Source organism: Elephas maximus, chromosome 7 (assembly GCF_024166365.1).
Source record: "Elephas maximus indicus isolate mEleMax1 chromosome 7, mEleMax1 primary haplotype, whole genome shotgun sequence".
NCBI classification, from domain to species: Eukaryota; Metazoa; Chordata; class Mammalia; order Proboscidea; family Elephantidae; genus Elephas; species Elephas maximus.
Genome location: NC_064825.1, coordinates 31,339,509 through 31,351,957, shown reverse-complemented (window position 1 = coordinate 31,351,957; position 12,449 = coordinate 31,339,509). Strand labels below are relative to the sequence as shown.

Here is a 12,449-nt window from a genome sequence, read left to right as displayed (position 1 = left end):
TGTCTCCCAGTAGAGTTTTCCAGAGGTGAAAGCCTGGGATCCCCATGCAGCAGAGCAGTTAGATCTTCCAGAAGGAAAAGGTACCTCTTGAAGCTCATGACTAAGCCACTAACTTCTCACTTCATCAAACAGCATGATATTCTGACTGCTTATTTCATAATTGAAAGAGATTTCCACTGTGGAAAGAAGAGCATCTCCCAGTCAAGATCAGTTTTTAAATTCCTATGGAATGAGAAGGTCACTGTATCTAGAGTGTCAATGGAAAAATAGGCCAGGACTATAAGGGAAGTTCTAGCCTGAAAATATCAGACTGAGGAGTATCAGTGGATGTGCAGAAGACAAAAACACCTAACAATGTCAATAGACAAAAAAAAAAAAAAAAAAGTCCTAAAATATCAGAGCATGTACAAGGGAGGGAGGTCATGCCATCTTCGGGATGGTTGCTTTTCATGACACATTAAAATCCAGAACTGTCCATTGATGGCAGTCCATAGACTATAATTTACCTCCACCATCCCTTTTCTCAGACATAAATAAATGGTGATTGCTTTCCAGGCATGTTATAATGTTTGTTTAGCAAACAAATTTAAACTTGAGAATAGTATTTGAGTATGCGTTTTAGAATGGGTCTCCTACTAAGCATTTTCTGGCTTTTAACCCTGGTTCCATCTCAGGCCTAGTCTTTCTCTGCCTGCTAGGCTAAACCCCTGGTTTGGGTCTACCATGGAGCTCTGCATGCTGCCTCATCAAGCACCAACTTTATTGTTGTTCATAGATTCTGGTTTTCTGCCTACTGCTTTTTTATGTTTATGCGTGTATTTTCATGATCATATTAATTAAAATACATTATTACAAATTCAATTACTAAGAAACATTAACGGAAAAATTTTTTCAAATAACTGCATTTAACCTGAAATTTGTTTTTAAAGTAATATTCAGGTCTGTATGACAAACCAAGTAATTGACGTTGTATCTGAGAATGGTTCTAGCTCTCAAGGAGCCCTTTTTCAGATCGTTTCCTCTCACTTTTAAGTAATTTCTTACAGATCTGACTCACATTTAGTCTTTCCCTAACTTTCATTTAGATATTTTCCATATTATCATGTGGCAAATACAACTATAAATGTCTTTTCACAGGCTGTTCTCTCCTAAATCAAGAATCAATAAAGAGGGAAAGAATGCCCATAGAAAACCAAAACTGAAGGACACTGTATGAGATCCCACTACTGGGCTGACACTCGCCTCGGAACTGGCTGAACCTGTCTATCAGGCCAGTGATGGGTCTGGCACTGAGCGCTGGGTTCTCAGGCTGGGGCATGTGCAGCTGCATGGACTCACCACCCCTGCAAGGGGGAGAATCGGTTAATCTTTCAGGTGCCAAATGCGTCATCACAGTATGTAAAAGAAGATGCCAGCATTAACTGAAAATGTTTCATCAGAACCCATTGCTTATATCGTGCTGTGTCTCCACAATCCTGTGATGGGCTTGTACCATTCTTAGAGAATCCTTCTTTCTTCTCTGCCTGCTTCCTTCTCCTGCCCCTCAGAGGTACTTGCCTCTCTCACCCACAACCTGGCATAAACTAGTCCATTCACTTCAATAACTTTATGTGTTTGAAACCTAAAACCATAGGTAGTTGTCTTCTAGCCACTTATGAACTGAGCCTTGCAACACATACTTCCCTGAGTCGCAGGGAAGAAACAATGCTAATTTGTGACAGATGGAGCAGTAAAACATACACAACGTGCCTGCACAGAAAATATCTAATCCTTCTACAAATTATGTTCTCACATTGTTAGAAACACCATGGTCTCTTTCACAGCCCTCATGGAGCTCTAATTTGTAGTGAAGGCCACATTTACCCTGTCAATACATCTCCCAAATCCTGTGAAGAGAATAAAAAGAAAAGTTTAGAATTATTTGCAAATTGGTGGTTCTGCCAACCTAGTCTTCAGGTTTGAGCAAGTTCAGAAGGTACCACCCACCCAGCACCATGGTTTTTTGGTAAATTGAGTTTTCCTTTCCTCTCTAAGGATAATCGCAGCACAACATGTGGATAGAATCTGAATTCATCAACAATTCTCAATGAATTCAGAAACCTGAGGGTGAATGAATAAAGAGAAGGACGTGAGTACAGAATGTAGTGATACAACGGTCAGCTGTCTGCAAAGTGGTCTTTCCCAGGACTTATCTCCAAAGGGCAATGTGCCCCAGAACAAGGGCAATTCAAATCTAGGATTTTGAAATGGAAGGAAGAAGTAAAAGTTAGCTCTTCCTAAATTTCTCCATATTGCCCAGCTGGAGACGGAATGCTTGTGAGGAAGTTGTTCCTTTCTTTACACAAATGTTACATACTTCAGAATTAGAAGCTACGAGATGAGATCTTCCTACAATTCCTAACCAGGCTTTCAAACTGGTATCTATCCTCTAACCCTTGTTTCTGCCTTTCTTGTCTCTCAATTTGATTTTCTCCTCCTATCTAATGCCACAGGCTTCCATTCTGCCCTACCATTTTAAGGATATTAATTCTCATTCTTTTGCGTATCTTTTCCCATATATATCTATTCATTCTCTCTTCCACCCACTTTCTTTGTTCTTTTCTTTAGCTTTTCATCATGTTCGATTTTGTTTTGTTTTGTTTTTGAGAAGTGGCTGATATATTAGGGTTTATTTTTCTTAGCTAAGATTCATGCTACCTCACATTAGAAAGGCAGATTACCGTACTCTTCCATACTGATAAACCACTCACAGTATCTCAAGGAACACCACAATTTCAACTCAAGTTCTTAAGGGACAAAAATCCAGCAAGTGTGTCACAGCTGGTTCTGCAGAAAACAGTCTCATGCTTACATTCCACTCTCTGGCTATTTGTCTCTCCTTATTTAGATTTCTCTGATTTTCTTGGCTCTTTTTCCATAAAGACCTGGTTTGCTTTAACAGTTTCTCCTGCAAAAGAATCATGAATAGGAGTATCAGAGAAGTCAATTTTATACATTTCATACCTTAACAAATGAATAGAGGCAAAGGTTGATGTACTTTAGGGAGAGTGGAAGGACCGTAATGTTTCCCTGTTTACCCGCCGTAATTATCAAATCTGGGAAATTGCAAGCTGTAGAATCACAGAATTTGGTATCATTGTTTGCCTAAGGAAACTGACAAATGAGGATTTTACGTAACATGGCTAATTTTGAGATAAACTTCTTTCCACAGAATTTGGGTCTTCTGATGCTGTTTTTGTTGTGTGCCATCAAGTGGATTCTGACTCATACCCATGCTATACGACAGAGTAGAACTGTCTCCTAAGGTTTCCTAGGCTGTAATCATTAGGGGAACAGATTGCCAGGTCTTTTCTCCCTCGGAGCTGCTGGCGGGCCGAACTGTCAACATTTTGCCTAGCAGCCAAGAGCTTAACCACTGTGGAACCAGGGTTCCTCTACTGATACTAGATCCCTGCGATAGGTTCTGGAGAAGCAGCTCAGACTCCCTCCCAAGAGTTTCTAGATCAAGGCCTTGTGTGCAGAGACACTAGGGCCTGGCATCAGTTTAAGTCAGGTAAAAGATGGAGGGAGGTTCTGAGAAGTAGGAGGAACTGCCAGGACGAGGCAGCATGTGAGTAGCTGGGTAGGCACCTACGAGGCCACCATCCGTTTGCCTGACTCCTCTGATATCTTGCAGTTTCTCTGGTTTCAGTCTTCCAGGGATAGGACAATAGGTGAGGTCTGGCTCTGGAGTCAGACAGTAGGGATTTAGCAAGGACAGTGTCCCTATGGGAAAGGGACACAGCTGAGCCTATGCCTGGGTGCATGGGGAACAAACAGGTGAGGAGGGTAGAGTTGGGAGTCGCCTTTGGGACCTGCAAGCCTCAAGGATGTACAGAGTAAGACATTCCTGCAAAGTGGAAGACTAGATGTTGCAAGGGGTGGGGGGGTATAGCTGTTGCAAAGGGGTGGAGGTGGCTTTTCTGTTGTGACTGCTGGACAGAACATGCTCCCCTGTTAGCTTCAGAAACAAGCAATGGCTGCCCAGGGAAGAGTTCCTGTGCTCTGGAAGAAAGGAAGTAGAACTCTTCTCTCTGCCCCTCTGTGGAGCTAAGCCCAACCACACAGACAGAGAGGTCTACAGGGCTTCTTGCATCCTAGAGGGCCTCCTGGTGGCCCAGACCCCAAAATTCCCTCCCTAAATCAGTGGCCACCCAGGATTTGCTCCCTGGTGTGTTTTTTCACAGGGCCAATCATGCCAGCTCTATGCCAATGATATTGCCATTCCCAGGCCAGCATCTTTAAAGATCACTTTTCTCTCTTTTTATGGCTTAGTTTATAACTTTCATCATAACAAAACCAAAATGATGGAAAAAATGACAAAGAAAGAATATTTGAAGAATAAATAACTCATATTCCAATTTTGCTAAAATTTGATGATTAAACCATATGCTTTCCTCTCCTAATGTACGTCTCACCAAAGGTTTTAGTGCTCAGGATGCAGAGATTTTAGAAGGACAAGGAACCACCTGGCCTCTAAACCTTGCATAGGAGCCCTGGTGGGTCAGTGGCTAAGTACTAGGCTCCTAACCAAAAGGCCTTCAGTGTGGACCCACCAGCCATTTGGCCACACCACAGGAGAAGGATGTGCTGATCATTTCCCATAAAGAATACAGCTTAGGAAACAATATGGGACAATTCTCCTCTGTCCTATAGGGCCACAATGAGTCAGAATCAACTTGATGGCAAACAGGGTTTGATTTTTTGAAAACGTCCGTGATACATGTACAGATATTTCGAGTATGATGCTAGTAAGGCTTTGTTGTTATTGTTAGGCTTAAGAAGACAAAGTAAAGAAATATGATGACATGTGCAAAGACCCGGAGATAGAAAACCAAAAGGGAAGAACACACTCAGCATTTCTCAAGCTGAAAAAAATGAAGAAACAATTCAAGGCTCGAGCTGCAATCCTGAAGGATTCTACGGGGAAAATATTAAACAACACCACAAGTAAGGCTTTACGCTTCTGCTTTTAAAAGTGATCTTAGATTCCAAAGCACAACTACTCACTCATCGGGGGCCCACAGTTTTTAGAAACACCCAAAAGGATTTCTTTTTATTTCTTAACCAACTTTCCTAGTACCATCCTTTCTGTTCTGAAGTAAGCGATATATATTTAATAATAAAATAACATATCATTCCAAAATATTCATACAGGTTCTTTAGGAAATATGGGATTAAAGTGAGTTCATGTTATTCTTTTGCTTTTCTGTGTGTTACAAAATGTTGGTGATTTACATGTAATGCTTGTGTAAACCAAAAATAAAATTGAAATGTGCTCCTGTTGCAAGACTTCGAGGGCTTTATCCCATCGTTGGTTCCCTTCACCTTTCACACAACCTTGTGTGGACCTCCTTCACTAAAATCTCTTAAACTTTCTTTTTATAGGGTATTTCCCACTTTTCTGACAGATAACATCTATTTTTACAACCTCTTAATTGTTATTCTACTCTCTCAATTCTATTTTGGTAACTGGTTGGATACACTGAGATGAGGAAAAATAGGAGGAATCAGATCTGACATTTGTTTACTCTCCAGTAACTGTCAGGTATTTTGATGGGATTTTGTAAAGGATGTAAAACTTTGGCTGAGGCTTAAAGATGAGTAACAGTTAACCAGAGAAAGATTTTAAATGTTACATAATTCTCATTGAATCCTTTGCATTTGAAGGAAGAATCAGTTTGGTTCCTCAGAAAGCATTTATTCCCAAGCGCAGGGTCCAAAAGAATCCATAAATCAGTCATTTAATTTAGGCTCAGGTTTTGATATGCAACTCATAAAAAAATTTTACAAGAGCATGCATTTTCTGGGAGGAGAGGGAGGGCTACCTGGCTCCAAATAGAAGCTGGCCACCCTCAGGGCACTATGGACTGAAAGTCACTTCCCTTTTAGCTATTTCTCTTATTTTAATGTTTTTATTCCTTCCCCTGAAAATTCCCCTTATCCCAAGCCTCTTGAATAAGTGGCCAATCTTTTTTTCTTGCTTCTAATTAAGGTAGTTCTGGTGAGACTGGATAGAAGGTCGGCTGGGATAAGAGGATAAGTGCAGATGAAGCATCTGAAAACTAAGTGTAAATTTAAACTCAGAGATTGGGCAGATTGTTATTTACATTGCTAAGGCTAAATTATCGACTCGACGGCACTCAGTTTTCTCGGTAAGGTTAAATTAAATCACACAAGGAATATATCTCAAGTAGGGTGAGTTTTTCTCATTCATTCCAGGAAGAGAATAATTTTTTTTTCTCTTTCTCTTCCTAATGATAGTATCACAAACACTGTAGGACTTCAAGAAATAATTCACTTGCTGAATCTTGAAAGTGAAGAAGGTTGAGCTCCTATTGAGGTTTCTGGATATCTAGGATCATGAAAGTGGCCCAAAGACTTAAAAATGTCATTGCCTACCTAAAGGCCAAGATCACCGGTCTGAAGAAGATGCCCTAATGTTACCGGAAAGTGTGGAGAATAACCTCCCTCCTAAAGATAAGCAAAAGTTCAAAACAACTCAGTCACATATGAACTGGGAAAATGGTAGCTTTCAGAGTTTTTTTCTGGAGAAATGTACAAAAACACAGGGTTGGAGATTTCTTATAATTTAAGGAAGTCTAGTACTTTGAAAGAATTAGTCCTGGAAGCTGAGGAACATGTTAAAAATCTCTCCAAAATGAAAAAAATATAAGAAACATCTGGACTTCCCCCAAGGAGAAGTGATCCCAGTACTCCCAATTGCACCCTGAGCTGAGCAACCAGGAGCTGGCCAAGATTCCATCCCAGGAATTTAAAAAGCTCCCAGAGAAGATGAAACTAAAATATACTCAAGATTTCCAGAAGGAGAGAAAGGAATTTGAAGAAAAACTGGCTCAATATCAGAAAGACTGCCCTGATCTCATCCAGAACTGCAAGAAATCCGATGTCCCCAAGATCTGCCAGACTCAAACCCAAAAATGTTCTCAGAGAAATGTGAACAAAATGAGGTCTTCTCTGGAGACTGGTCACTTCAGAAGGAGTTGAAATTCCACAGAGAGCACAAAAAGCACCCCCCATGGATGGATACCACAAGTTCTACCAGGATTTGTGGTTGAGTAGGGAGCTGCAGCATGTGCCCACGAGAGAGCGCAGGGTAGAGATTGGTAGATGCTGGCAGCACATCCCACAGACCCTGAAGGACCAGTATAAGAACCTGGTTGAGGAGGTGCTGAAATAGTCCAAGGTGGACCTTTACCTTCTCTGTTGAGCTCTGTGAATTCCTGCACTGGAATTGGGTTGAGAAATATTTGATAGGTGCCATGAAGGAGACTATCCAGCTCCTAGGATCTCTCTTACCCACTTCTTGAGGGAAGGAGTTGGTCATTTCCAATCCTAGTAGTTGTCAGAGTCATGTGGGCTGCAGTATTTATGTCTGTATATTTAACTCAAAGCTTTCAAAGACATTTTTATTTCTGAATTCAAAAATTAAAAATTAGTACTTACTTATTTCTTTTGCATATTCTTCTCCATATAATCAGTGCCCTCTAATTTGGGGCACTAGTTTTCCAGGCAATGTCTGCATTTATTCTGGGCAGAAATCCCATGTACTTTCTGCTGCTCCAGATGAAGCTGAATCTCACCTTCAGCATACTTATAGTGTATATACTCTACATATAGTATATATACACACATATAGGTACATACATATGTGTGTATATATATACTACATGTAGAGTATATTTTTTATACATATACTAGCATTTCCTAGTATATATCATATGTATACGTATATCATATTATATGTATATGAATTTCTCCTGCAGATCTCCTGCCAGTCTCTTGGTTCTTCTGCCTGTACTGCCGATATTTTTCTGCTGGGGCTTCTCGCTGTCTTGCCGTTTCACTGCAAAAGCATTCTCTGTGTCTCCTGGATCTGGGAGGGTCTCAGCACAGGGGTTCCTGGTCCAAAGGACTTGCCCCACTCCTGGCTGTCCTTTCACGGTAGTTCTGAGATCCTCATTTGCACAGTCCCCCCGAATCACTTAGCGGGAGTTACAAAGCCAGGACAAGAACGGGCATACAAAATCAATCCGTGGCACAGCAAACAACAACAAACAAATCGAGACTCACTGATTCTTCTTGACTATGAGCTGCAGAGAGGGATGACTGGGCAGGATCAAGCTTCCTTGATCTCCATCCTCTGAGGCTTATGTTGCTCCCCTCCCAACCTGGCAAAATCCCTTCAATACAAAAGAAAGTGCGATAAATAATGTGAACTTTGATAAGGTTTAAAATAAGAAAAATGATGTCTTAATATAGTTATCAGAAATCAGATGAATCCCCATCGTTAAAGAACCATAAACAAGTTTTCTCCATTGCACAGGAATTTGAGAAAGCCTGAAGATGCGGGCCATCAACAAAATGGGCTGCCACAGCAGCTGCAACAATGCGCTCAAACATAGCAAAAATGATGAGGACAGTACATTATTGGGCAGGGTTTTGTTCTGTTGTGCATAGGGCCCCTGTGAGTAGGAGCTTACTCAAGGGCACCTAAAAACAGCAACAGGAAGGTATTTCAAAGGAGAGTACAGGGAGCTGGTGCCTCAGAGCAAGGGGAACCTCATCTTACTGGTGGAGCCATTGCTTGTTTCTGGAGCAAAGAGAGTTTCTTCTGTCTAGCGGTCTCGAGAAGTAGCCCCCTTTTCCCTGTGATTTTCAGTCATGCATTTCCCTCCTCCCAGACTTCCCTCAGATCATCCCTCCCCCATCTGACTGGTTCTATCCACTGGTGCTGGAGGATCAGGAGATCCCTGGGGCTTGCAGGTCCCAAAACATCACTTCCCACCCTCCTACCCCCACCCCCTATGCAGCCAGACATGTGCCTAGCTGGTCCCCTTAATGCAGATACACTCTCCCTGCTGAGTTTCTGCCCTCTGTCCCCAGAGCTGGACCTCGCTTTTTGTCCTATTCCCGGAAGGCTCAATTCAGGGAAAATCCAAGATTTCAGAGGACTAAAGCAAAGGGTTGGTGTCCTTCTGGGTGCTCACAGAGCTTCCTGAACATATGAAAGGGGCATCGGGGAAACTGGGGCTCTGTCCTTCCCTCTCTCTTCCTGACAGTAACTTGTGCTCCTCAGAGCCTCTCTCCATCTCTCATCTGGCTCAGGCTGTTGTGGGCCCAGAATCTCTGTGTCCACGAGGAGATGCTTTAAGCACTCTTGTGCAGAGCTCTGAGCTGCTTCTCCAGATCCACAGCTTGGCTTTCCCGAACCCCACAAAGGGTATCCGGGTTCAATAGTAAAAGAAGGAGGGTTTCTCAAGGGTCCAAGGTTGTATCTCAATTCACCCCATCGATAGTGGACTAAATGGATTGGAGACATAAGCCTGTCATTATCACCTTCTCAAGTAGAAATAAAATCCAATTTACCTGAACACAACTCTTTCTCTTCCCTGTTCAGGAGGTCCCTGAGTTGGGGCTTCTCAGCCTTTCGTTCCTCTTTCTCCTGAGTTGGGATGGGGAGTGCCAGACAGAGAATCCGGGCCCTGCTCTAGTTCTTGTGCCCTTGGAGGCTTGATCTGGAGTCTGCAGGGCAAAAGAAATCTCCATTCTGTAGTGGTGGTCAAAGCTGGCCTTACATAAAATTCTTGCATTGAAATGAAAAAATAAAATCAATAACTAAAATACAACTGTTCCTAAAGCCAACCTCAGGCAAACCATTTCCAAATTTTCCAAGACATTTGCTAGAATCATAAACTACTGATTCATCTTTTCTACCTTTTTAAACTGTTAAAAATAAAAGTCCTTAGTTAAAAAAACAAAAAAAATTTATAAAGCTGGTATGTGGGAGTTCATTTGCTGAAAAGTTAATTTTTTTTTTTAATTTGAAATGATTTTCGTGAATTTGGGTTTGTTTCTAGCATAGTTTCTGGCCCATTTATCTTTGTCCTTGTTCCTATATCACTACTGCACTTGCAAGAGGTAGATTCAAAAATAATATTCCAATCTTACTGAAAACAAGTTTTTTATACTGTACAAAACTGGGAACAGACTGGGAGATTGGAATGGGCCACAGAGGTCAGTCTCCATCTGAGTCATCCAGCCTAGGGCCTTGGGCCTCTCTGAGTTGACACAAGGCTTCACCACTTGCTTGAAAGTATGGCAGATGGCCTCACTAGGTTTCCGGTCCATGCCCCGCAGCATGGCTAGCCCATAAGCCTCCACAGGCACTGTCTCGTAATCTGCCTCCTCACTGTCTGCCCCTTCTCTTTGAGGATGCATCCTTTCTGGATCATGGAGACAGTGAGCCTGGAGTTGACACCCTCATTCTCTGTCTCCTCCAGAGTTTTCTCAGATTCCTCAATGAGCTTCTTCATGGCCTGGGACATTACCACCCCAACCACCAAGGCCTCAGCATCTCTGGATGCTCCAGGTGGCTGGGTCAGTTGCTGCCTGCAATGTCCATTCTGGATCAAGATGATGACAAATTCCCTGGGGGCTTCTGAGGGCTTCGCACTCTTCAGCTTCCTCCCTTTCACAGTCTTGAAGAAAAATTTCTCCTCCAGGGTGGCCCTCACACTGTCTCTAAGGTCCACCACCCACCTCTGGGTGGAGATGTGACTGAAGGGGAAAGAAATTGGGGCAGTAGAGACTGCCACTGGCTTCAAAACCTTCTCTTCAGCAACATTGTCCAACATCTTGCTCCGATTCCCCTGCAGGTGCCCTGTTTGCGTGGTTCCTTGGCCTCTCCCACCTCGGGCCTCACTCACATCTGCCCTACTGGGGCAAGTGTACAAAAACACTGTAGCTCCACTGATAAGTGCCTGGAGGCATCCCACTCTGCCAGTAAACTTCAGCCAGAAGGCACTCAACTCTCATGCTCTGTGGGTTGGCAAGCCTAGCTCCACCAATCAGTGCCCAGAGGCACCCCACTTTGCCAGGAAGCCTGCTCTACAAAGGCTCTCAGCTCTCTCATTCTGTGGGTTGGCTCCAGAACTGTCTGGCATTGGTCTCCTGGTTCTGTTGCTGGCCAGTTCTTTGTTGCCGCTCCTCACCATCTGCCCTATCTCCAGTGTAAGCCGTTTTCCTCACTTTCTTCTGAGCCCTCTAACCATTCAGTTTCAAAACCACTTCCACATTTTAGGTATCTGTTAGAGCAGCACCCTACTCCCGGTACCACAACAATATACCTATGATGATGGGAAGATAATGCATTGTTCACCCTCATGCAAGCATTCAACTGCCAATTTGTATAAATTTTCTGAAGAAATATCAAGAAAAGAATGGATGTAGATTCAGAGAGTTGAAGTCAATGTTTTGGGGTTCATTTATTTAAAAAATAACAAACTCATGACTTTCATAGGTTGACTCAAGGCATGACTTCCTACTAGACATTGAGTGTGGCAGTTTGTTTAAGCAGATTGAAAAGCAGTTAATTCAATCATTGGCATCAGAGTGTTTCTCTATTACGCAAAACAAAATCTAATCATCTACACCGATCCCTTTCTGAAAGCTTGATAAACACAATCAGTTTGAGAAAATGGGTGTGGCCTTCAGAGGGTCTATAAAACATCACCCAAGGAGACAAGCTCATTCTTCTTCAGATCCACTGTGTTTTGAGTTGCCTCGGCCGTGGAGACTTCTGAAATTGACTGCTACCATAGATGACCACCTAATCCCTGAAGTGAATTTAGCTGGACTTTTGAACTTGACGGCACCTAACAGCAACAATTCATTGAATGATAATGGGAAAACCCATTACCAGTGCAGACAGGTGACTAAACAGTTTCCACAAATTCAACTTCTCCTATTTTCTCTTCAAAAATAGGAATTTTAATTCATCTGCCTGTCTGCCAATCTAAGAATTTAGTAGCTAGAAATGATTTCATTACTTTAAACTTACCAACTGCCATCAAGTCAATTCCTACTCATGGTGATCTCATGTGTGTCAGAGTAGAATTGTGCCCCATAGGGTTTTCAATGGCTGAAACTTTTGGGAAGCAGATTTCCAAGCCTTTCTTCTGAGGGATGCTTGGATGAACTTGAACTTCCAACCTTTCAGTTAGCGGTTTAACAGTCGAGCAAGTTAACCATTTGTACTACCCAAAGACATGCAGTCTCTTCTTCCTATATATTTTATGAAATAATAAGATAAATTATTTTTGCTCTATTAGTTTATATATTACTTGATTGTCTGTGTATATTGTGAGTGTTACTAGATAATTATCTCCAGGTAGCTTGCAATGTTTTAGCTGGTGAAATCCTTGTGTTGTTGATGTTGTTTGGTGCTGTGGAGTCAATTTTGACTCATATCAACCCTAGAGGACAGAGTAGAACTGCCCTATAGGATTTTCCTCTCTGTAATTGTTATGGGAGCAGATCACCAGGCTTTTCTCCCAAGGTGTCACTGGGAGGGATCAAATGTCCAATCTTTCAGTTAGCAGCTGAGC

At 42.3% G+C, this 12,449-nt stretch overlaps 1 protein-coding gene and 1 pseudogene across 1 annotated transcript in view; one reads left to right on the top strand and one right to left on the bottom strand.

The window, feature by feature from the left end:
* The window catches only part of LOC126078781 (G-patch domain and KOW motifs-containing protein-like), a 32,938-nt pseudogene extending 22,241 nt beyond the window's left edge, over positions 1-10,697 (bottom strand).
* LOC126078921 (tripartite motif-containing protein 43-like) overlaps positions 1-12,449 on the top strand; it is a 458,981-nt gene that overhangs the window by 288,114 nt on the left and 158,418 nt on the right. The gene's annotated exons all lie outside the window — the stretch shown is intronic.